The 21,128-nt window shown below is 36.9% G+C and overlaps 1 long non-coding RNA gene and 1 pseudogene across 4 annotated transcripts in view; one reads left to right on the top strand and one right to left on the bottom strand.

Annotated features, from left to right (window-relative positions):
• Positions 1-4,898: 4,898 nt before the first annotated feature.
• LOC100414486 (sorting nexin-5 pseudogene) lies at positions 4,899-5,800 on the bottom strand (annotated as a pseudogene).
• Positions 5,801-6,676: 876 nt separating this feature from the next.
• Positions 6,677-21,128, top strand: part of LOC118152310 (uncharacterized) — a 40,245-nt gene continuing 25,793 nt past the window's right edge. For 3 of the 4 annotated variants that reach the window (XR_008480245.2, XR_008480248.2, XR_008480246.2), the window contains exons 1-3: positions 6,677-12,520; positions 19,221-19,299; positions 20,035-20,247. This is a non-coding gene — a long non-coding RNA (uncharacterized LOC118152310). The remainder of the gene's footprint in view (positions 12,521-19,220; positions 19,300-20,034; positions 20,248-21,128) is intronic. The other variant, XR_013533477.1, reaches the window with a different exon arrangement.

The raw sequence follows: 21,128 nt of genomic DNA, 5'->3' as shown, positions 1-21,128 counted from the left end.
TTGTTGTCTCCAGATATTTTAATGATTGCTGTTCTAACTGGTGTGACTGGTATCTCAGTGTGTTTTGATTTGCATTTCTCTAATGACCAGTGATGATGAGCATTTTTTCATATGTTTGTTGGCCTCATATATGTCTTCTTTTGAAAAGTGTCTGTTCATATTCTTCACTCACTTTTGGATGGGTTTGTTTGTTTGTTTTCTTGTAAATCTGTTTTAGTTCTTTGTAGATTCTGGATATTAGCCCTTTGTCAGATGGGTAGATTGCAAAAAAATTTTCCCATTCTGTTGGTTGCCGGTTCACTCTAATGATTGTTTCTTCGCTGTATATAAGCTCTGAAGTTTAATTAGATCCCATTTGTCTATTTTGGCTCTTGTTACCATTGCTTTTGGTGTTTTAGTCATGAAGTCCTTGCCTATGCCTATGTCCTGGATGGTTTTGCCTAGGTTTTCTTCTAGGAGTTTTATGGTATTAGGTCTTATGTTTAAGTCTTTAATCCATCTGGAGTTAATTTTAGTGTAAGGTGACAGGAAGGGGTCCAGTTTCTACTTTCTTCACATTGCTAGCCAATTTTCCCAGCACCACTTGTTAAACAGGGGATCCTTTCTCCATTGCTTGTTTTTGTCAGTTTTGTCAAAGATCAGATGGTTGTAGATGTGTGGCGTTGCTCCAGAGGCCTCTATTCTGTTCCATTGGTCTATGTCTCTGTCTTGTTAGCAGTACCATGATGTTTTGATCACAGTTGCCTTGTAGTATAGTTTGAAGTCTGGCAGTGTGATACCTTCAGCTTTGTTCTTTTTGCTTAGGATTGTCTTTGGTATGCAGGGTCTTTTTGGGTTCCATATGAAGTTTAAAGTGTTTTTTTCCAGTTTTGTGAAGAAGGTTATTGGTAGTTTGATGAGGATAGCATTGAATCTATAAATTTCTTTGGGCAGTATGGCCATTTTTATGATATTGATTATTCCTAACCATGAGCATGGAATGTTTCTCCATCTGTTTGTGTATTCTCTTATTTCCTTGAGCAGTGGTTTGTAGTTCTCCTTGAAGAGGTCAGGGAGGAACATACTAAAAACATTTTTTCAATGAAGAAAAAAATAAAAGAAGAAGAAAACAAAAAAAGTATTGTAGCATTTCATATACAGCTAAATGAAGTGTGATATATATATATACATTTTCCAGCATCCTAAAAGTAAATCTCAGGAGAAATGGAATAACTTTCATTACAAGGATAAAATGTGAGATATAAATTGTATGTGTGTGTGTGTGTGTGTGTAGTGTTATAAAGAGCAAAATGTATATGTTTTATTATGATTTAAAGGCTGAAGACATTTTTAAAGCATCAACCATGGAAATTAAATGGATTAAAAAAAGAGAGAAACTGAAACCTAGAAGAGGAATTAAAACAATCACTGAAAGTTACTAAAATTTTAATACAGCATACTTTTTTATTTTTAATTTTTATGGTTATATAGTAGGTGTATATATTTGTGGGGTATATAAGATGTTTTGATACAGGCATGCAATGTGAAATAATCACATCATGGAGAATGAGGTATTTATCCCCTCAATCCTTTGTGTTGCAAGCAATCCAACTACACCCTTTCAGTTATTTTTAAATGTACAAATAAGTTATTATTGACTATAGTCACCCTCTTGTACAACCAAATAGTATGCCTTATTCATTCGTTCTATTTTTTTGTATCCATTCACAACACCCACCTTCCCCCTCTCCCCTGACTTCCCAGCCTCTGGTAACCATCCTTCTACTTTCTTTGTCCATAAATTCAATTGTTTTGATTTTTAAATCCTACAAATAAGTGAGAACATGTGATATTTGTCTTTCTGTGGTTGCCTGATTTCACTTAACATAATGATCTCCAGTTCCATCCATGTTGTTGTAAATGATTGAATGTCATTCTTTTTTACGGCTGAATAGTACTCCACTGTGTGTAAGTACCACATTTTCTACATCCATTCATCTGTTGATAAACACTTAGGTTGCTTCCAATTCTTAGCTATAATGAATGGAGCTACAACAAACAAGGGAGTGTAGATATCTCTGCATTATACTGATTTACTTTCTTTTTTTTTTAATTTTTGAGTGTTTTATGTTTTAATTTTCTAAATATGGAAACTCTTTTTTTTGTGATCTTCAAAAGACAATGTTAGCTGAAAGGTGAGGCTATTTTTTTTTTTTGTTGAGGGAAAAAGAGAAAAAGAAGGGGAAAAAAAGAAAAAGAGGGAGAAAGGAATATTACTTCATTCCTAAAATGGGTTTCAATAATGACCGATCAATATTTTGAGTGTTTAAAGTGGTTAATGTATATTTTATGTGTTTAAAATGGAGACCTCTATTGTGTTTATTTGTTCTGGCTCTGAGTTCAAGTCCTGGATATCGTTATCAATTTGTTGTCTCATTGAATCTAAATCTCATTATGCGTCTTATGTATCTGGGTGTTAAGATCTCTTATTGTTGCATTAATCCTTTTACCCTTGCATCCTTGTAGCTTTGAAATCTATTTTATTGAGTCTGAGAATTGCAACTCCTGCTTTTTATTGATTTATTTTTGCTCTCCATTTGGTTGGTTAGTTTTTTTCCATCCCCTTGTTTTGAGTCTTTGTATATCTTTAGATATATCATTAGATTTTGTGGATAATGTATATTTTGTGTGTTTAAAATGGAGAGCTCTATTGAGTTTATTTGTTCTGGATCTTAGTTCCAGTCCCAGATATCGTTATCAATTTTCTATCTCATTGAATCTAAATCTCATTATGGGTCTTATGTATCTGGGTGTTAAGATCTCTTATTATTACATTAATCCTTTTACCCTTGTATCCTTGTAGCTTTGAAATCTATTTTGTCAAATGTGAAAATTGCAACTCCTGCTTTTTATTTATTTATTTTTGCTCTCCATTTTGTTGGTACGGTTTTTTCTTCCAACCCTTTATTTTGAGTCTATGTATATCTTTAGATATACCGTTAGATTTTGTCTGTATCTTTTGATTGGGAGATTTGGTCGATTTAAATTTAGGGTTGCTGCCGTTTGATATTAACTGGCTATTTTGTCCTTTAGTTGATAAAAATTCTTCTTTATGTTAATGCTCTTTACTTTTTGGTGTATTTTTAGAAAGGGTCATACTGGTTGTTCCTTTCTGTGTATAATGCTTCTTTTAGAAGTTCTTATAAAGCAGGCCTGGTGGTAATAAAATCTCTGAGTACTTGCTTGTTCCTAAAAGATTTTATTTTTTCCTTCAAATGTAAAGCTTAAATTGGCAGGATATGAAATTCTGGGCTGAAAGTTCTGTTGATTAAGTATATTGAATATTGGCCCCCACTCTCTTCTAGCTTGTAGGGTTTCCATTGAGAGATCTGCTGTAAGCCTAATAGGCTTACCTTTATGGGTAACTTGATCTTTCTCTCTGGCTGCCCTTAATATTTTCTCCTTCGTTTCGATCTTGGTGAATCTAACGATTATGTGCCTTGGGGTTGGTCTTCTTGAGGAATATCTTTGTGGTGTTCTCTGTATTGCCTGGGGTTGAATAGTGTCCTGCTTTGCTAAATGAGGAAAATTTTCCTGGATAATGTCCTGGAGAGTATTTTCCAGCTTGAATTCATTCTCTCCATCACATTCAGGTACACCAATCAAGCGTATGTTAGGTCTTTTCACATAGTCCCATATTGCTTGGAGACTTTGCTCATTCCTTTTTATCCTTTTTTCTCTATTCTTGTCTTGTCGTTTTGTTTCATTAAGTTGATCTTCGACCTCTGATACCCTTTCTTCTGCTTGATCCATTCGGCTGTTTAAGCTTGTATATATTTCACTAAGTTCTCGTGTTGTATTTTTCAACTCCATAAGTTCATTTGTATTCCTCTCTATATTGTCTATTCTTTTCAACATTTCATCGAACCTTTTTTCCAAGTTCTTAGTTTCTTTACATTGGGTTAGAACAAGTTCCTTTAACTCCCAGAAGTTTCTTATCATCCACCTTTTAAAGCCTACTTCAGATAATGGAACACAGTCCTTTTCCATCAGGGCTTGTTCCGTTACTGATGAGTCCTTTTCCATCAGGGCTTGTTCGGTTGCTGATGAGTCCTTTTCCATCAGGGCTTGTTCCGTTGCTGATGGGTTCTGATTTTGAGTATACTCGGCCTTCTTAGGCTGTTTTTTTCCCTTCATTGTAGATGAACCACCTTTCTAATTAGGTTTCTGAGTCGACGTCCGACTTATTGATTCCCAGTGCTGGGATCCGAGCAACCCACAGTGGCAGCCTAAATAGCAGCGATAAGACTGATGGTGCTCTTCTGCCCGGGAATCTCTGGTCTGGCTTCCCTCTTGAGTCCGCAACAAGCGGCTCTGACTTCCCGGAGCTCCAAACTCCGGTCAGTAGGGGAAGCAGTCCCGTTGGCTCTGCATGAAGAGCTGCTGCGCTGAGATGCCGGCAAAACCGCTGCGGTGGCCACAAGAGTCGCACTGGCGATCCTTGGGGCTCCTCCACTGGGAATCGGCTGATTGGTGAGTGACGAAAAGCGTCGTCTCGTTCTCTGGGCTTTCACTAGGAGCTACAATCCTGAGCTGTTAGTGGTCAGCCATCTTGGATCGATCTGATACTGATTTACTTTCTTTTGGGTATGTACCCAGCTGTGGGACTGCTGGATCATATGCTATCTATTTTTAGTTTTGTGAGAAAGCTTCAAACTGTTCTCCACAGTGGTTATACTAATTTATATTTCCACCAATAGTGTATAGGGTTTTGTTTTAAGATTTATAGAAATCAAAATATTTTTTCATATAATTTAAACTAAAGTTGAAGCTAATAAATCTTCTGTGGTAATGATTTAAGTGCAAGTGATGCTTGGCTTTCTTTCACATTCATTTCTTTTCTATAGAGTGAAGGCATATCAGTTATTCTAGAACAAGTCAATACAGCTCTGCAAAAGGGAGACATTGTTCCTTGCATGTTTGTTTTATTTTCAGTTCAGACATTTCAATTAGATTCTTTCTAAATGCTGCCACTCTCTTTGATTTAAAATTTATCAGTTCTTCTTTTGCAGATCCAGAAAGCTGTTCAAATTCCTAGCAGCACTTCTGCTGGTGTGCCTCAGCCATCTTGACATCTTTGCTATTGAACCAGGCCTTATTCAGAGCTTTGTTTGAGTTCTCATAATCAATGAGGGCTTTAGTGTATCTGTTTAAGAGATCCGTAGCAGCTTTGATGTTGAGCATGTTGTATTGGAGGAGCTCTGTTAGCTTTAAATCTTCATCTGATGAGACTTGACCCTCTACTTTCCTGTTTTTCAAAGAGCTCAGCAACCTTCAGTAGGTACTTTTTGATGACTGTGGGCTCTTCTAAAGCCAGGCTATGTAAGCAGGCTGCATTGTGGATATAGTCATCGGCAACATTTTTATGAAATCTGGTCATTATGTCAGCTTTCACACAAGAATCTTTGATCCTATTGTAATAGTTAATAAGGAAGTTCTTCTCTTACTCAAAGAAGAAATCTACCTCCTTAACTCCAGTAAACAGGAATGCTTCAGCACTTTTCACTATACTTTTGAAGAAGCCACCAAACATCTCTTTAGTATTTTTCCGCCTAACACTTAGATCCTGATCATATTCCAGGAAAACATGAAAGTTGCAATCTTTACTGAGAACAGGGTGAGAAGAAAGCCACTGAAGAGAGACTTCATGGGAGGATATAAACTTCTTAAAAACAGCGAGATACTCAGCTTCCAGTTCTTGTTTTATCTTGGTAAATTCTTCTTTGGTCATAGACCCTTTCTCTTCTCCCAGTTACTGCATTGTCTCTCAAGGACCATCAAAGTTGGGCATTGTAGGAGCAGGTGGAATAATAAGCCCAATGTAGTCTGTTGTTTCAGTAAGAGTGTCACATAGCCACCCAAAGTCTTCATGTTTCCTTGTAACAGAAACGTGGGCAATGTGGTCTTTGTGTGCACTTTATATTTGACCTTATCTCTCTCACTGAGTGCATCAGGAATGTCAATCTGAAGCAAGGGATCAACATTCAGGTCCACAGAAACAAAAGGTTCCCTTTTCTTCACATCCTCACCAGCGTTTCTTATTGCCTGTAGTTTGGATATAAGCCATTTTAACTGGAGTGAGATGATATCTCATTGCAGTTTTGATTTGCATTTCTCTGATGATAATGATGTTGAGGACCTTTTCAATATGCCTGTTTGCCATTTGTAAGTCTTCTTTTGAGAATTGTCTATTCAAATCTTTTGCCTATATTTTGATCAGATTACAATATTTTTTTACCTGTAGAGTTGTTTGAGCTCCTTATATGTTGGGAACTGGAGAAAAGGTCACCTTTGCTATTTTGGAATATACAATAAATTATTGTTAACAATAAAGGAATAGATGCTTCTTTATAGCAGTGTGAATGGACTATAGGACTAGATAATCTCAATTAACCCATCTTCTAGTTTGCTGTTTCTTTATTCTGTCAGCTCAACTCTTCTGTTGAGACCCACTAGTAAATTTTCATTTCTGTTATTTTCCTTTTCAACTCCAGAATTTTTGTTTTTTTAAAAAATAACTTCTATTTCATATTGATTTTCTGTATTATCACATTGTTGTTATACATATCTTTAATTCTTTAGACATGGTTTTTATTAGTACTTAAAAAATATGTGTATATGTGTGTACACCCATACAGATATATATTTAACTCATTAAAAGTCTTTGTCTAATAAACCAATATTTGAGCTTCATCAAGCACAGCTTCTAGTGAATGTATTTTTACAAAAATACATTCTTTGCCCTTCTTTTCTCTTTCTTTGTATGTCTCATTAATTTTGCAGAAAACCAGATATTTTAAATTGCATAATATGAAAAATATCGATATTGGAATTCCTCACATTCTGTATTTTTTGTTGTTGCTGTGTTGCAACACAGTGTGTGTCAGTATCTGACTTCAAGGTTTCATTGATTAACAGCTCTACCTTAGTATTCACATACTGCTTTGTAGAGTCTCATCATCAGCCAGAGGTGAGCAAGCACATTGCCAGGCACATGTGCACAGCCTTCTAGATCTCTGGATGTATGTCTTCCTAAGAACATTTTATTTCCCATATTCCTTAGAGATATAGAACTTTAAGACCTAAAGTTTTTGATTAGTTCCTGTTTGTTGTTCCAACAGGTATTGCTACCATAATTGGCTGTGATAAACTGTTATCACTGATTTATCACTGGTTGTTTTTGACAAATGTCTTGGGTATACAGCTTATGCCACTGAGTGAATGCTGAGTTACATAAACAAGGACAAGCTCTGTAAATGAGAATTCTCTAGGGAGCTGCCAGACATGCCAAACAGTAAAAATCTAGTGCCCCCTCCAGTAGCTGCAAGATTGTTGAATTTTACAGGTACTGTTGTTGCAAGACATGAATTTCAAGGACAATGTGGAGCTGTGGCAAAGGGAATGGAAGTAGAGAAAATTAAAATGCCACAAAACTGACTGTCATTATGAAGAGTAAGCTATTTTTCTTCAAAAAATCCTCATTGCAATGTTATAAGCCTTTGGCTAATTTCTAGAGTTTTAAAAAAGGTGATTTTAACCATATGTTTGTAAGTGTTCTGTGTGCTTATGGTGGAGTTGACTTATTTTGTTATTCCATAACTCTTGTGTGATGGTCTTTTAACTGGAATTCCAACTTACTACTCTTTTCCTCTCACAATCCATGCTTTATAGAGAAGCCTAAGAGAGCTAATAAAAGTGTAAATCAGGTCAGATCACTACTCTGACAAAAAAATTTTTGAATTGGTATTTCTTAATATTTAGAATAAAGTTTAAGTTTCTGATTATGGTCTACAAACCATTTTGGCTTAAGAGACTTTATGTAAGTGAGGTTCAAAAGCAGCAAAAAGTAGTGAAGAGAGCATGGAGAATTACTTTGAACCTGATATTTATACCAAGCACATTGCATTTTAGGGGGAGGTGGAGTTTTGTTTTTGTTTGCTTCTGACTATTGCAGTGATACAAGTCTCTTATCTGTTGTGTTCTCTTGGCTCCTAACTGGACGCTTATTGCATTGTCTTCTTCCCCTTAGAAACTACAACTTTCTGATTTCTGAAAACCTGTTCTTCCCTATTACTATTCTCCTCTCATTGTTAGGTATCTTTTTACTTTCCATCTGAATTTTAATCTATTGTTGTAGACAAGGAGCTGTGCAACTCCAACCCCTCTTCAAGGAGGGAATTATTGCACAACACTGAAGATGGTAGCCATCCAAGGAATTTCTACATTCAGTTCCTTTGGGCCAGGCTCAGTTGCAGGGAAGAAATATCACTGAGGATGTGCATTCACAACCCATGACATTTACCCTGAATTATATATTAATTTACCCTGACTGTATAATTGAGATTTAGATACTTCTAAGTGGGCACTGTTGCATTTTTGGTCCTTGGTGTGCAAGTCCATGGCCTAATGAAAGCCTCTGAATATGCCCTCTCTGCCTTCAGCCAAGGTGATATATTTACAAAAATAGTGCATAATGAAAAACTGGGCATAGATGGAGAGTATAGAGATAGTATTAAGATTCTAAAAGATGAAAGGATTCTTTCATCATATCTGCTATGAATTTACCAGTCGGGGCCACTGCAGAAACTAGATGTATCCTGTAGAATGACTGTGAACTACCTCAAGCTCAAGTAAATAGTAGCTTTAGTTACGACTACCATGACAAAGACAGTATCTTTGCTAGAACGATTAATATGGCCTCAGGTATATAGTTATTCTCCAGGACTATGTTAACTCTCTTATCACAATGTAGTCTAAAGAGATACAATTTTTTTAATGTCCTGAAGAACATTACATTGATTAATTGCCACCAATAATAGGTAGATCTGGCTGGATGAGCAAGATCTGGCTAGCCTTGCTGCAGGCTCAGTAAGACAAATTTGACCTAGTGAGTAGGAAATAAATCCTAAACAGATTTTAGGGCTAACCACTTGAGGAAAAATTTAGAGGTTTAGTGGCCAGGGCTTGCCAGTTAATCCTTGTCCAAAGTAAAAGATAAACTATTTCATATTTCTTCTTCTACCATGACTAAGAAAGCACAGTGCATCGTGGGCTACTTTGTGCTCTGGAGACAGCATGCTTAACAGTTAGGGATACCACTTTGCCTGTATGCTTCTTTGAGTATGGATGGAGCAGGAAAGAGCTCTGAGCAGACTGAGGCTGTGATACAAGCCATACTTCTTTTTGTACAATGCAATCTGTTGGAACCTACATGTTAGAGGTATCAGTGTTAAGAAATGGGACCATGTTGATTTTGTATGAAACACAGTAGAGGTTCCTGGGATTCTGGAGAAATGCCATAAAACCAGGGAATGTTATGCCTTTTAAAAAATAACTCTTGGCTAGCTACCAGTCCTGACCATGGGACTGCAAGTGACCATGTGGGTAGAGCTATCATGAGCTAGGTCTTGTAAGTGTTACTAAGTCATAAAGTCAGATAATACCAACAGTAACCTCATTATAATATAGATGTGTGGTATCCAGGATTGAGCACAAACAGGTTCTGAGGACAAAAGAAATTTGCACAAACAGGTAGTTCAGGTCTATGGCTCCCACTAGTAGTAGTACAAGAATTTCTCTTAGCTCATTTCTGTGGCTGTATGATATACTGTAGGACCAAAAGAAAAAAAGTGAAACATTTCTGAGTTTGGCTTCCAGATGCGTTAGCTTGGTATGTAAGTGTAGACCAAGTATGGACACCAGCTACACTATAACCTTACTCAAGGATGCCTTGAAGAACTGGTACAGAAAAATCTTTCCAATGGGGAGAGCAATTGTGATGCATCCAGGCATTGACATAGTGTGAAAAGAGAAGTGACCCAAGGTTAGAATACACACACACACTCATGGAAAAAGAATGGAAGACCATGGGCAAGAAGATGTGGGATAAAGGTATGTGGTTGAACATATGAGAGTAAAGAAGTTTGAGGATCTTTATATTCCACATAATAACCACCAGCAAATATTGACCATTGAGGAGGCACTAAACAACCAAGTAGACAAAAGTGTCCAGCCACTTGTCATTAGCCAGACTCTTTCAACAACTACTCCAATGCTGGCAAAATTGGCTCATGGATGAAGAGGCCACAGTGGCCACTTCATAGTGGATATAGGAACTGTGCCTAGGCCCAAAATCGTGAACTTTCACTTATAACACCTGATCAGTCTTAGCCTATCAATGTCCTACCTACTAGCAGCAGAATTCTGAAACCCCCAAAAGAACCATTTCTTCAGGAGACCTACCTGCCACTTGATAGAAAGTTGATTATATCAGGGCCCTCTGTTCCACAATAGCAGGTTTTTGTTTTTTTTTAATACAGACGTGTATTGTGATTATTGGTTTTCTTTTCTTGTCAACAGAATTTTGATCAGCACATTATCCAGAGACTTAGTATTTTATCCATTGCCTTGTGGTCCTACATAAAATTGTGTCAGACCAGATAAACTATTTCACAGCAAAGGAGGTGTGGAAATGGGCCCATTACTGTGAGAGCTATTGCTAATATTAAATGCCATGTTGTTCCAAGTTGCTGGCCTGAGAGAGCATTGAAACGGCCTGTTGAAGGTATAGCTGGTTTGCTAACTTGGCAGCAATATTCTGCAAGAAGAGTCACTATAGTCTAGGTTGCGTTGTACACCTTTACATGAATAGCTATATGTAGTGCATGTCTTCTATGGAAGGAATGTATGAATCCAGAACCCAAGGTGTAGAAAGAAGAATGGTACCTCATACCATTAATTTCAGAGACTGATGAGGAATTTGCATATCTTGTGTTTACAGCTCTGGGTTCTGCATTGCTACAAGACCTAATTACCAAAGGGGGAACATTTTCACCAGTGGTACAAAAATAGTACTATTTAATCATTAGTTATGACTGCTGAGTGGGCAGTTTGAGCTCTGTTTCTCTGGGAGTCAGCAGGCACAATTAAGGTTATTGTGTTCAGATTGCTGTTTCACAATAGAGACAGAGAGAAACATACATAAAAACAGATAATCTACTTGAGTGCCTCCTAGGATCTACTTGTGTCAACCCCAAATTCATATATGGAAACCCTAATACTCAATGTGAGGGGATTTGAACAGGGTGATTTTGAACAGTAATTACGTTATCAAGTTGGAACCCTCATGCGGGGATTGGTGCACTTACAAGAACAGGCAGAAAAGAGGTTACATCCTTTGTCTCTGTTCTCAGCCATCTGAGAATATGACAAGAAGAAAGCTGTCTGTGAACTGATAATTGGGCCCTCACTGTACACAACATTTACTGGCACTTTTATTTTGGACTTCCCAGCCACCAGAACTGTGAGAAATAGGTTTGTTGCTTATGCTACACAACCTAAGCTACTTTGTTATAATGGACAGCTATAGTAATCTCAGCTGGACAAGAGTACAGTGATCATGGTTCAGGGATTTCAGAGATGATTGTTTTCTTCACATCACCAGGTAAGCTGCCAAGTTCAGCCGAGTTGGTAGCTGAGGGTGAGGGAATTCTAGAATGGATAGCAGAGAAGAAAGACGATGAGAATCGGCTGTCTTCCTAAGGTTAACTTTCACTCCGTCCCTCTTCTGCTTTCTCTTTCAGAAAAAGAGGCCTGCAGCAATCATGGAGAGGCTGTCCTTCAAATGTTTATGGAAAAGTCAGTAGAAGAGACATCGTGGTGAATGATGGTAGACATAGAGATACATCATGCAGATACTACCTTCTCTCTTAGCTCATTTGATGAGCTGAGATCTTGATGCCCAGCTGTGGTAATTACAGTCAGCAGGCAGCCTCCAGACATCAGTTCCTTCAGGACTTCCCTTAGTTGCCCAAAGCTGTTTCATTCCAGGTCACAACATTCCTTTGGAAGCCCACAACTGATGACTGAAGGCTAGATATCTAAGGCCTGGCCATTTTAGCCTGGCATCAAACACCCTGACAGGTAGTAAGTATTCCCTTTAGAGGTCTTCACCAGGTTGGCCAAGACTTCGTTAGGTCTGCATTGCACTTAAACTTCTTCCCCTGTCCAATTCTGCTTCCTATATCTTTCACAGACTCATGGATTTTTGTAACGTATTTTTAATCGAATTATTTTTATAGAAAGGGACTTTAAAAAAAACAAAAAAAACTTTTGTTCGTTTGTGACGCTTAGTACATACCCTAGAGGCAGCCATTAGGGTATATAACCTGTGCAATCCACTTCTTGGCTAGTCACCTTACTCTATATTCTGCTGGCGAACACTGACTTCTGATTCCTTCCTCATACCAATGACCCCTCACTGCTTGCTTAGTGTGCCAGTAACATTCAATATTAATCTCATAGAAATGAGAAGCTTTATATAACAAAATATAGCAAACTGATCTTGATTGTAACTAGTTTTGACAATTGATATATTTCTTTTGTGTACCCAGAGAGATGCCATTCACCTCTTTTTTGCTTCCTGAGACAACTTGCATTACTTTCTTGGCAAACATTTAGAACACCTGCACATAAACCACAGGTGAAATACCAAATAGAGCCCTCTATGTTAATTTTCTTGGTAGCAATTAGTTGTACTTGTGTTTGTTCTCAGAAAGCTTCTGAACTACTGCTCAAAGCCAGCTCAATTTTGATGAAGGAGATTTATTTCTCGGAATATTGTCAATCTTTGACCCCATGCTGATAGCAGCTGGATCAGAAAATACACTCAGCATTGCTTTTGTGCTTGACAGTTATAGTTGTGACCATGTTAATTACCATCTGTTTAATAGCACAATGGGGACACTGTATAGTTCTGAGAGTGATTATAGTCTTGCCTTCTACAGAAAGGCTTTCTTGGAAACCATGAGTAATTCATAGCTAAAGAAGTTCCAGTCATCCTTGGTAAATATATCTTTCATCTAGAGTAAAATTCTGTTTCACTTTCATTTTGGTTAGGTATTTTGCAAGTTAGGTGTATCTGGGAATGGTGTGCCAAGGGTATCTCGTTCTGTAGTCTGCAACAGTTAAGCATGAGAAAATGTCTTATTATAAAATGTGCCTTATTTTATAATAAAAAGTGTAAAATTATTTTATATTTAAGTAAATATTATTTTATATATTTAAAAATTTTATAAGACACAATGTACATAATTATATAATTACATACAATGTAATTATATATATTTAACATTTATAATATTCAGATGCCCTAAATGTATGAAATAATATGTATTTAAATGTCAAATAATTTATATATATATATTTTTTCTTTTTATTTATTTATTTATTTTTTTGAGTTGGAGTTTCGCTCTTGTTACCCAGGCTGGAATGCAATGGCGCGATTTCGGCTCACCGCAACCTCCGCCTCCTGGCTTCAGGCAATTCTCCTGCCTCAGCCTCCTCAGTAGCTGGGATTACAGGCACGCGCCACCGTGCCCAGCTAATTTTTTTGTATTTTTAGTAGAGACGGGGTTTCACCATGTTGACCAGGATGGTCTCGAACTATTGACCTCGTGATCCACGCTCCTCGGCCTCCCAAATTGCTGGGATTACAGGCTTGAGCCACCGCGCCTGGCCGTAATTTATATTTTCATTTTAAAAATATATTCTGTTTAGTAGGATACAAAAAATCATAATCCAATGAATTATAAAGTACAAAATAAACAACCATAAAATTACCATGTAGGTTAAGAAACAAAACACGCCACCACAAAATTCTCTCTCATTTCCAGTACCGATCATTTCCAAACACTGATTCACCACCCCAACCTCCAAAGTAAACATGTTTCTCACTTTTTAATATATGCTTTCTTTTCTTTGTAGTTTTTCAATGAAGCACAAATCTCTTTTTGTTACACTATAGTTTCATCTGTTGTCAAACTTTATATAAATCAAATCATGCAGTAAATGTTTCATTTTGTCTGCTTCTTTTGTTCAATGTTTAGTGAGACTCATTCATGTCGTTGCATGTTGCATTCATGTTTGTTCATCTTCATTGATGCATAGCATTTTATTGTTTTATTATCCCACAAATTGTTATTCATTTTATTTGTTAATTGATGAATAATAGATGTACATAGCTATAGGATTTAATACATTCATAGAATCGGTAAAGATCAAATCAGTGTACTTGAATATCCATCACCTTCAATGTTTGTCTTTTCTTTATGCCACAACCACTCAAATTCTATTTTGAAATTGAATTCAAATTGAAAAACCTAATTTGAAATGTATAATAGATGACTGAAAATTATGTTAACTCTACTTATCTAACACTAGTTCTTATTTCTTCAATTGGACTGTTTATTTTTACTCATTTATCAACTTCTCTTTATCTTCCTCTTTTTTAATGTTGGTAGACATTTCGACTTTTCCTGGTTTGAAATGTTTGTAAATAATATGCAGTTCTGTATATATCTTTTGCTGCACGTGTCCACATCTTTCTTGGTTATGTGGATGGGTGTGGAATTTCTATTATAGTATGTGCGAATTTTGATATTTGTAGCTTACTACTAATTCAACATTAGTAGCTTACTACTAACAAACTATTCTCCTAATGGTATTACCAGTTTATAATTGCACCAACATTGTGTGATAGTTCCTCTTAATCTATATCTTTGTTAAAACGTTTCAGTCTCAATTTTAGTCATTAATGGGTTTCTGGTGGTATTTCTTTGGGATTTTCATTTGTTCTCTGATGACTTCTAAAATTAAAATATTTTCCTGTATTTATTTGCCATTAGGGGCATCCTCCTTATGAAGTAACTGTTCACCTCTCTTGCTTATTTTGGCTAGATTTTTATTTTTGATTTGTAGAAGTTCTTTATGTATTCATATATGTGTGTTATATTTTATTCTGTACATTGGCTTGCATTTATCTCCCTTGATTATATCTTTGAAACATATGTTTTTAACTTTTATGTAGTCCAATCAAAAACTTTTTATTCTTTAGTACTGTTTGTGTTTTATTCAAAAAGCTTTTTCCTACCCCAACATCATAAAGATATTCTCTTATAGTACATTCTGAAAACTTCTAGTTTTATCTTTTACATTTATATCTATATTATACTTAGTTTAGATATTTGTTTATGGTGTGAGCCAGAACTACACTTTTTTCCAATGATTTATCTAATTGTTTCAGTGATAATTCCTTTGCCTTCGTCCATCCAAATAGTATTTTAACTATTCTGAGTCTGTTGAATTCAATTTAAATTTTAAGATAATTTGTTAAGATAGACACACACTACCGCACTCCATACCCATACATCTGTTGTAATTTTATTGACTTTTTAAAGAAGTTTTAAATAATCTAAGGATTTATTTCTTCAGAATATCAAGTCTTTCCTAAATAAACATGTTATACCCCTACATTTATATATTTATTAATTTCTTTCAATATGTTTTATTGTTTTCCTTGTAGAAAACTTACATATCAGGTCTTAGATTTACTATATTTCATAATTTTGATGCCATGGTAAATAGTACGTTCTTTAACATTTTTTATTTTCTAGTCAATCATTATGAGAACTTTCAGAAATATATTTTTTTTTGTTCATATGTATTTTATTTTGTTTGTTTAGTTTTCAACTTATGTTTTAAGTTCAGAAATACGTGTACAGGGTGTGCAGGCTTGATACATAGGTAAATGTGTGCTGTGGTGGTTTGCTGCACAGATCATCCCATCAGCCAAATATTAAGCTCAGCATTTATTAGCTATTCTTCTGATCCTCTCCTTCCTCTTGCCCACCACATTCTGACAGGCCCTGAGTGTGTTGTTCTCTAACATGTGTCCATGTGTTTTTATCATTTAGATCCCATAAATATGCAAGAACATGCAGTATTTGGTATTCTGTTCCTGCATTTGTTTGCTAAGGATAATGGCCTCCAGCTCTATCCATGTTTCTTCAAAGAGCATGATCTAGTTCCTTTTTATAGATACATAGTATTCCATGGTGTATATATACCACATTTTATCCATTCTCTCATTGATGGGCATTAGGTCGATTCTATGTTTTTACTATTGTGAATAGTGCTATATTGAACATACATGTATGTGCGTCTTTATAATTTGGGTATAAAATAAAAGATTTATGGGTGTATAAAACAATTTATATTCCTTTGGATATACCCAGTAATGGTCTTGCTGGATCAAATAGTATTTCTGCCTCTAGATCTTTGAGGAATTGCCACACCGTCTTCTGCAATGATTGAACTAATTTACCCTCCCACCAATATTTGTAAAAGTATTCCGTTTTCTCCACAGCCTCACCAGCATCTGTTGTTTCTTTGCCTTGTTAACAATAGCCATTCTGACATATGTGAGGTATCTCATTGTGGTTTTGATTTGCATTTCTCCAATGATTGGTTATGTTGAGCTTTCTAAAATAATTTTTGGCTGCATGTATATATATTCTTTTTGGAGAAGTGTCTGTTCATGTCCTTCACCCAATTTTTAATAGGGCTATTTTTTTTCTTGTAAATTTATTAAGTTCCTTATAGATGCTGGATATTAACTTTTGTCAGATGCGTAGTTGGAAAAATTTTTCTCACACTCTGTAAGTTGTCTGTTTACTCTGTTGATAGTTTCTTTTGCTGTGCAGAAGCTCTTTAGTTTAATTAGATCCCATTTGTCAGTTTTTGCTTTTGTTGCAATTGCTTTTGGTGTCTTTATCATGAAATCTTTGCCTTGGTATTTTGTTGTTGTTGTTGGTTGAGAGGCTATTGGGAGGATGTATGCATCCAGGGATTTACTCATTTTCTTCTAGATTTTCTAGTTTATGTGCAGAGATATATTTATAATATTCTCTGATGGTTGTATTTCTGTGAGGTCAGTGGTAATATCCAACTTATCATTTCTGATTGTATTTATTTGAATATCCTCTCTTTTCCTTTTATTAGTCTTTCTGGTGGTCTATTTTATTATTTTTTTCAAAAGCAAGCCTCAGATTCATTAATTTTTGAAGTTTTTTTTTCATGTTTCTATCTTCTTTAGTTTAGCTCTGATCTTGGTTATTTCTTGTCTTTTGCAAGCACTGGGGAGTGTTTGCTCTTGGTTCTCTAGTTTTTTTTTTTATGATGTTAGGTTGTTAACTTGAGATTTTTCTAGCTTTTTGATCTGGGCATTTAGAGATTCCAGTATGTTGTCTCTTTGTTCTCATTAGTTTCAAGGAACTTCATGAATTCTGCCTTAATTTTATTATTTATCCAAAAGCAATTCAGAAGCAGGTGATTCAATTTCCATATAATTGTATGATTTTGAGTGAATTTTTAAATCTTGAGTTCTAAGTTGATTGCACTGCAGTCTGAGAGACTTATGATTTCAGTTCTTTTGCATTTGCTGAGGAGTATTTCACTTCTAATTACGTGATCAGTTTTGGAGTAAGTGCTGTGTGGCAATGAGAAGAATGTATATTTCATTGTTTTTGAGTGGAGAGTTCTATAGATATCTCTCAGGTCCACTTAATCCACAGCTGGGTTTAAGTCCTGAATATTTTTGTTAATTATCTGTCTTTAAGATCTGTCTAATATTGTCAGTGGGGTGTTAAAGTCTCCTACTATTATAGTATGGGAGTTTAAGTCTCTTTGAAAGTCTCTAAGAACTTGCTCTAGAATATTGGGTACTTCTACATTGAGTTCATATATATTTAGGATAATTTGCTCTTCTTGTTGAATTGAACCCTTTACCATTATGTGATGCCCTTCTTTGTCTTTTTTCATCTTTGTTGGTTTAAAGTGTATTCTTTTTGAGACTAGGACTGCAACCTCTGCTGTTTTTCTGTATTCCATTTGCTTGGTGATTTTTCCTCCACCACTTTATTTTGAGACTGTGTTGTCTTTGTATGTGCAATGGGTCTCTTGAAGACAGCATACCATGAGTCTTGGTTCTTTTTCCAGCCTGCTATTCTGTGTCTTTTAATTGGGGCATTTACCACATTTATATTTAAGATTAGTATTGTTATTGTGGATTTGATCCTTTCATCATGATGCTAGCTGGTTATTTTGTAGACTTGTTTATATGTTTGCTTTATAGTGTCACTAGTCTGTGTACTTCAGTGTGCTTTTGAAGTAGCTGGTAATGATTTTTCCTTTCCATATTCAGTGTTTCCTTCAGGAGCTCTTGAAAGGCAGTTCTGATGATAACAGATATGCTCAGCATTTGCTTGTCTGAAAAGGATCTTATTTCTCCTTCACTTAGGATGCTTAGTTTGATCAGAGATGAAATTCTGGCTTAAAAATCCTTTTTAAAAGAGGATTGTATATTAGCCTGCATTCTCTTCTGGCTTGTGGAATTTCCATTGAGAGGTCTGCTGTTATTTTGATGGGCTTCCCTTTGTAAGTGATCTGGCCTTTCTCTCTGGCTGCTCTTAACATTTTTTCTTTCACTTTGACCTTGAAGAATCTGATAATTATGTGTCTTCGGGATGATCTTTTCATGAAGTATCTTACTGGGGTTCTCTGTATTTACTAAATTTGAATGTTGGCCTGCCTATCTTGATTGGGGAAGCTCTTCTGGATGATATCCTGAAGTATGTTTTCCAACTTGGTTCCATTCTCTCCATCTCTTTTGGGTAACTCAATCAGTTGTAGATTCAGTCTCCTTACGAAATCCCATATTTCTTGAAGGTTTTGTTCATTTCTTTCATTCTTTTTTCTTTATTCTTGTCTTCCTGTCTTATTTCAGAAAGACGATCTTCCTGCTCTAAGATTCTTTTCTCTGCTTGGTCTGTTCTGCTATTAGTATTTGTGATTGCATCATGAAGTTCTTGTAGTATGTTTTCCAGCTCTATCAGGTTGGTTATATCCCTCTCTAAACTGGCTATTTTGTATGTTGGTTCCTGCATTGTTTTTTTCATGATTTTTTACTTCTTTCCATTGGATTACAACATGCTCGTTTAGCTCAGCAATGTTCATTTTTATCTATATTCTGAAGCCTACTTCTGTCATTTCAGTCATCTCAGCCTCAGCCCAGTTTGGTACTCTTGCTAGAGAGGTTTTGTGATCATTTAAAGGAAAGGGGGCACTCTGACTTTTTGAGTTTTCAGCATTTTTGCACTGCTTCTTTCTCATCTTTGTGGCTTATCTACCTTTTATCTTTGAGGTTTCTAGCCTTTGGATAGGGATTTGATTTTTTGTTGTTGTTTTTTGTTTGTTTTTCTTTTAACAGTCTGGCTACTCATTCACAGGGCTGCTGCAGTATACTGGGGGTCCACTCTAGACCCTAGTTTCCTTGGCTTTTTCAGTACCTAGATATATCACCAGTGAGGGCTGTGGAACAGCAAAGATGCCAGCCTGATGGTTTCTGTGGAAGCCCTGTCCCAGGTGGGTACTGACCTGTTGCTAACCTGAATGCTCCTATAAAAAGTTACAGAGAGCCCAGTTGGGAAGTCTCACTCAGGAGGAGTGGGATCATGGAACTGCTTAAAGAAGCAATCCAGCTGTGTTTTGGTTGAGAAACTGTGCTGTATTGGGGATCCCTTCAGCCTCCTACTAGTTTGGGCTCTCTAAGACCTGCAGGCTGGGTTGGTTGAGATGCCCAAACAGCAAAGATGGTGGCCTGCCTTGCCCCTCCATGCACTCTATTACAGGGAGGAATTAGAGCTCTGTTGGCTGTAAAACCCTGATGCTACAGGTGGAGGTGGCCAGAGGCCCCAGCTGGGAGGACCTGCCAAGTGAGGAGAGATGGATCCAGGTCCTGTTTAAAGAAGCAGTCTGGCCATGCCTGGGCAAAACAGCCATGCTGTGCTGGAGAACCAGCCCTGCCCTGGTTGGCTTGGACTATCCAAAGTTGGCAGGCTGGACCGCTGAGTCACCTAAACAGCAAAGATGATGGCCTGCCCCTCTCCACAGGCACCCTGTCCCAGGGAGAAATTAGAATTCTATCCATAGAATATGGGTGGGCAGGGGTGGCTAGAGGTCTTGGCTGGGAGGTCCCACTCAGTGAGGAGGAATGGATAGGGGTCCAACTTAAAAAAGTTATCTGGTCACGTTCTGGCAAAGCAGCTGTGTTGTGGTAGGGGAACCCTTTTTTGACTGAACTGTTCAAACTCTTCAAAGTCTGCAGGTTGGAACAGCTGAGTTGACCAAACAGCAAGGAAAGAAGCCTGTCCCTTCCTACTGGGACATCTATCCTGTCTCAGGTAGCCTCCACCCTGATGCTACTGGCTGGCTGGAATTCCAAGCCAATGGAACTTATCTCGTGAGATTCTGTGGGAGTAGGGCCTGCAAAGTAATGCTGCTTGGCCCCTGGATTCTGCCCCATTCCAAAGGGTATGTACGGATCTCCTGCCTTGCCTGAGTTGTAGTCACCTTTGCTGGGAATTCTGGGGCTGAAGTATGTAAAGCTCCTGAGTCTTTGTACATGCCTGAGTAGCTGCTCTGCTGAAACTCCACACAGCTCTGTGTGTCTGACCCAAGGCCTGGTGACACGGGCTCACCAGGGGTCTCCTGATCTGAAGGTTGAAAAGATCTGTGGGAAAAGTGTGGTATCCTGGGGTTGCGTATTCACTCATCATTTCCCGTGGCTGGGGATGGGGGTTGCCTTGGTTCCGTGTCACTCCCAGGTGGACCATCTTCCTGCCCTGCTTTTCTTTGTTTTCCATGGGTCGAGTTGTTTCCCCGATCAGTCTCAGTGTGAGTACCTGGATATTTCAGGTGAAGGTGCTGCATTTGCTTTTCCTTTTCATTTCTCTCTGTAAATGTCACATAGTGCAGCTGCTTCTAATTGGCCATCTTCTATAATAGATTTTTCTATCTTGACCTTGTAAGCAATAACTTTCCTAAAATAACATATTAATTTAAAAAAATATGTGTAGATTGTTTTGTATTTTCTATGTATGCTGTCACATTATGAAATAGCACAAGACAATGGTTAAGAGTATAGGATCCAGTACATGGCTCTCCGTGTTTCAATTCCAGCTCTGCTACTTTTGGGTAGGTCTTCAGTAAAGCTATTTAAACTTTTTAAGTCTGTTAGCTTATCTGTAAAAATGCCATAATTATAGTACCTACCTCATAAGGATTTTTTTGAGGTTTAATTCAGTGCTTAGTTGGGTGAGCTTCCTGAGAAAGCTAGCTAACTATATTTAGAAAACCAAGAGTACATCTGTGTATATATTTTTAAAAATAAATTTTTCATTTTAGAATAGTTT

The sequence above is a fragment of the Callithrix jacchus genome, chromosome 3, assembly GCF_049354715.1.
Source record: "Callithrix jacchus isolate 240 chromosome 3, calJac240_pri, whole genome shotgun sequence".
Taxonomy (NCBI): domain Eukaryota; kingdom Metazoa; phylum Chordata; class Mammalia; order Primates; family Cebidae; genus Callithrix; species Callithrix jacchus.
Note: the sequence above shows the minus strand (reverse complement) of the source record. Positions and strands in the feature narration are given on the sequence as shown.